The sequence below is a fragment of the Homarus americanus genome, unplaced genomic scaffold (assembly GCF_018991925.1).
Source record: "Homarus americanus isolate GMGI-L3 unplaced genomic scaffold, GMGI_Hamer_2.0 scaffold367, whole genome shotgun sequence".
In the NCBI taxonomy this organism is placed as follows: Eukaryota; Metazoa; Arthropoda; class Malacostraca; order Decapoda; family Nephropidae; genus Homarus; species Homarus americanus.
The window spans coordinates 6,753,856-6,758,855 of record NW_024743709.1 but is presented as its reverse complement, the minus strand read 5'-3'; positions in this window follow the sequence as shown (position 1 = coordinate 6,758,855).

Sequence of the window (5,000 nt, the reverse complement as noted above, 5' to 3'; positions counted from 1 at the left end):
GGGATTTGGGTTGGATTGATTGGATCCAGGTTGGGTTGGGATTCAGTTGGGATTTGGTTGGGTTGGGTCCAGGTTCAGGTTGGGTTGGGTTGGGATTGCAGTTGGGTTGGGATTCAGGTTGGGATTGGAGTTCTAAGGTTGGGGTTTGGGTTGGGTTGGGGTTCAGGGTTGGGATTTGGGTTCAGGATGGAGGATTAGGGATTCAGGGTTAGATTCAAGTTAAGTTGGGATGGGAGGATTCAAGTTGGGATTGAGAGTTCTGGGATTTGGGTTTAAATTTGAGTTGGGTTAAATTCTGGAGGTTGGGTTGGGTTGGGTTGGGTTGGGTTCAGGTTGTGTTGGTGGGTTGGGTTGGGTTGGGTTGGGTTTGGGTTGGTTGGATTGGGTTAGGTTGTGGGTTAGGTTGGGTTGTGGGTTGGGTTTGGGTTCAGTTGGGTTGGGTTGGTTGGTTGGGTTGGGTTGAGTTCAGGTTGGGTTGGGTTGGGTTGGGTTGGGTTGGGTTGGGTTTGGGTTGGGTTGGGTTGGGTTGGGTTGGGTTGGGTTGTGGGTTGGGTTGGGTTGGGTTCGGGTTTGGGTTAGGTTTGGGTTGGGTTTGGTTGGGGTTGGTTGGGTTTGGGTTGGGTTGGGATGGGTTGGGTTGGGTTGGGTTGGGTTGGGTTGGTGGGTTGGGTTGGGTTGGGTTGGGGTTGGGTTGGGTTGGGTTGGGGATTTGGGTTGGGTTGGGTTAGGTTGGGTTGGGTTGGGTTGGGTTGAGGTTAGGTTGGGTTGGAGTTTGGTTTGGGTTGGTTGAGTTGGGTTGGTTGGTTGGTTGGGTTGGGTTGGGTTGGGTTGGGGTTGGGTTGGGTTGGGTTGGGTTGGGTTGGGGTTGGGTTGGGTTTGGGTTGGGTTGGGTTGGGTTAGAGTTGGGTTGGGTTCAGGAGGTTGGGTTGGGTTGGGTTGGGTTGGGATTAAGGTTCAGGTTCCAGGTTGGGTTCAGGATTTAGGTTGGAGGTTGGGTTGGGTGGGTTGGGATTCAGGTTCGTTGGGTTAGGTTGGGATTGGGATTTGGGTTGGAAGTTAGGTTGGTTAGAGATTGAGTTGGTTGAGATTCAGAATTCTGAGATAAGGTTGATTCCGGGTTAAGTTCAAATTTAAATTGAAATTGAGAATTTGAAATTGAGTTGAGATTGGATGAGTTGAATTGAATTGAATTGAGGGTGAAGTAGATTCAATTAGGATGAAGTTAAATTCAAGTTAAATTGATTGATTGAAGATTTGAGATTATGATTCAGGTTGAGAATTAAATTGAGTTGCAGAATTGAGATTAAATTAAATTGAAATTGGGGTTATAAATTGAAGTTGATTGAGATTAGGTTGAAATTGAAATTGAGTTTAAATTCAGGATGGAATTAAATTCAGGTGGAAATTCAGGGTTGAAATTCAAGTTAAAGTTGGGTTGATTGAGGTTAGGTTGATTGAAATTGAATTGGAAAGTTAAATTAGTTAAGTTAAGTTAAGGTTAGAAAGTTAAATTGGAATGGGGTTAAGTTCAGGTTAGGTTAGAGTTGGGAGTTAGAGTTCTTGATTAAGTTGGAATTTGAGTTGGGATTTGGGTTGGAGTTCAGGTTGGGTTGGGTTGGGTTGGGTTGGGTTGAGTTGGGTTACGAGGTTGGGATTTGGGGTTAGAGTTGGGATTGGGATTTGGGATGAGTTGGGATTCAAATTTGGGTTGGGTTAAGGATTGGGTTGGAATTCAGGTTGAAGGTTGAGTTGGGATGAGTTGGGTTGGAGTTGGAGTTCAGGTTGGGTTGGGGTTGGGTTGGGGTTGGGATTGGAAGTTCAGGTTTGGGTTAGGTTAGGTTGGGTTGGAGTTGGGTTGGGATTCGGAGTTGGGTTGGGATTCAGGTTGAGGTTGGGTTGGGGTTAAGGTTGGGTTGGGTTGGGTTAGGTTGGGTTGAAGTTAGTTCAGGGTTCAGATTTAGGTTGGGCTGAAGGTTGGGTTGAGTTGGGGTTGGTTCCCAGGATTGCTGGGATTGGGTTGGGGATTGTGCAGGGTTGGGTTGGAGTTGGGTTGGGTTGGGTTGGGATTTGGTTGGGTTGGGGTTGGTTGGGTTGGGGATTGAGTTGGTTGGTTGAGTTGTGGGGTTGGGTTGGGTTGAGTTGGGTTGGGTTGGGGTTGGGTTGGGTTGGGTTAGGATGGGTTGGGTTGGGTTGGATTGGGATTGGAGGTTGGGGTTGGTTTGGTTGGGTTTAGGGTTGGGTTGGGATGATTTAGGTTGGGTTGGGTTGGGTTGGATGATTGGGGTTGGGTTGGGTTGTGGGTTGGAGTTGGTTTGGGTTGGGTTAGGTTTGGTTTGGGTTTGGGTTATGTTGGGTTGGGTTAAGTTGGTTTGGGATTCGGTTGGGTTTGGTTGGGTTCTGGTTGGAGTTGAGTTGGGTTGGATGGTTGGGTTGGGTTGGGTTGGTTGGGTTGGGTTGGGTTGGGTTGGGTTGGGTTGAGTTAGGTTGAGTTGGGGTTGGGTTTGGTTGGGTTGGGTTTTGGTTGGGAGTTGGGTTGGGTTGGGTTTTGATTTAGGTTGGGGTTGGGTTGGGTTGGGTTGGGTTGGGTTGGGATTGAGGTTGGGTTGGGATTGGGTTGGGTTGGGTTGGGTTTTGTTTGGTTGGGTTGGGTTAAAGTTTGGGTTGGGTTGGGTTGGGTTGGTTGGGTTAGGTTGGGGTTGTGTTGGGTTTGGTTGGGTTAGGTTAGGTTGGGTTAGGTTGGGTTTGAGGTTGGGATTGATGGGTTGGGGTTGGGTTGGGTTGGGTTGGTGCAATTTTGGTTGAGAGTTTAAGTTGATTTGAGATTTGAGGTTGAGATTTGGGTTGGGGATGGGGATTACAGATTTGAGTTGGGGTTGAGTTGGTTGAATTTAAGTTGGGTTTGGTTCGAGTTAAGAGTTAAGTTGGTGTTGGGTTAGATTAAATTGGAATTCTGGTTGGATTGAGTTGGGTTGGGTTGTTGGAATTGGGGTTGTGTTCTGGTAGTTAGTTGAATGTTAAGGATTGAGTTGGAGTTGAGGTTGGAAGATTGAGTTGGGTTGGGTTGGAGTTAAAGTTGGGTTTGGGATTCAGGTTGAGATTTAGGTTAGATTGAGTTGGGATTCAAATTTGGGTTAAGTTGAGTTGGGTTGAGATTGGGTTTAGGTTGGGTTAGATTTGGGTTGAGTTGGGGTTAGGTTAGGGTTAGAGATTGAAGTTGGGTTAAGGTTCAAGTTGGGGTTCAAGTTGAGATTGGGTTGGGATTGGAATAGGTTGGAGGTTAAGTCTGGGTTAAGGTTGGGTTGGGTTGGAGGTTGAGGTTGCGGTTGGGTTGGGTTCGGTTGGAAGTTGAGTTGGGTTGGAGGTTCAAGTTGGGTTCGAGTTCAGAGTTGGGGATTCAGGATTAGGATTGGGTTGGGTTGGGTTAGGTTGAGTTGGGTTGGGTTGAGTTGGGGTTGGGTTGGGTTCAGGTTGGAGTTGGGTTAGGATTGGGATTAGGTTGGGTTGGGTTGGGGATTGGGTTGGGTTGGTTGGTTGGGTTGGGATTGGGTTTGGGTTGGGATTGGTTGGGTTGTGGTTCAGGTTGGGTTGGATTTGGGTTGGGTTGGGTTGGTTTGGGTTGGGTTGGGTTGGGTTGGGTTGGGTTTGGGTTGGGTTGGGTTGGGTTGGGGTTCGGGTTGGGTTGGGGATTGGGTTGGGTTGGGGTTGGGTTGGGTTGGGTTGGGTTGGGTTTTGGGATTAGGTTTAGGTTGGGTTGGGTTGGGTTGGGTTGGGTTGGGTTGGGTTGGGTTGGTTTGGGTTGGGTTGGGTTGGGTTAGGTTGGGTTGGGTTTGGTTGGGTTAGGTTAGGTTGGGTTAGTTGGGTTAGGTTGGGTTGGGTTGGGGTTGGGTTGGGTTGGGTTGGGTTGGGTTGGGTTGGTTGGGTTGGGGTTGGGTTGGGTTGGGTTGGGTTGGGGTTGGGTTGGGTTGGGTTTGGTTTAGGTTTGGTTTGGGTTGGGTTGGGGTTGGGTTGGGTTTGGGTTGGGTTGGGTTGGGTTGGGTTGGGTTGGGTTGGGATTGGGGTTGGGTTTGGGTTGGGATTTGGGTTGGGTTGGGGTTGGGTTTGGGTTGGGTTGGGTTGGGTTGGGGTTGGGTTGGGTTTGGGTTTGGAGTTGGGTTGGGTTTGAGGTTAGGTGTTGGGTTGGGGTTTAGGTTTGGGTTAGGTTGGGTTAGGTTGGGTTGGGTTGGGTTAGGTTGGGGTTGGGTTGGGTTTGGGTTGGAAGTTGGGTTAGGTTGGTTGGGTTGGGGTTGGGTTGGGTTGGTTTGGGTTGGGTTGAGTTGGGTTGGGTTGGTTGGGAGGTTGGGGTTGGGTTGGGTTGGGTTGGGTTGGGTTGGGGTTGGGTTGGGTTGGGTTGGGTTGGGATTGGGTTTGGTTGGAGGTTGAGGTTAGGTTCGTTCAGGTTTGGGTTGGGTTGGGTTGGGTTGGGTTGGGTTAGGTTGGGATTGGGGGTTGGGTTGGGGTTTGGGTTGGGTTGGGTTGGTTGGGTTGGGTTGAGGTTCAGGTTGGATTTGGGTTGGGTTGGGTTGGGAGTTTGGGTTGGGTTGGGTTTGGGGTTGGGTTAGGTTGGGTTGGGTTGGAGTTCGGTTAGGTTAGGGTTGGGTTGGGTTGGGTTAGGTTGGGATTTGGGTTGGGATTTGGGTTGGAGTTTGGAGGTTGGGTTGGGTTGGGATTGGAGTTGGGTTGGGTTGGGTTAGGTTGGGTTGGGTTGGGTTGGGTTGGATTTGGGTTGGGTTGGGTTGGGTTGGGTTGGGTTGGGTTAGGTTGGTTTGGGTTTAAGGTTGGGTTGGGTTTGGTTGGGTTGGGTTGAGTTGGGTTGGGTTGGGTTGGGTTTGGGTTGGGTTGGGTTGGGTTGGGTTGGGTTGGGTTGGGTTGGGTTTGGGTTAGGTTAGGGTTGGGTTGGGGTTGGGTTTGGTTTGGGTTGGGTTGGGTTTGGGTTGGGTTGGGTTGGGTTGGGTTGAAACTTC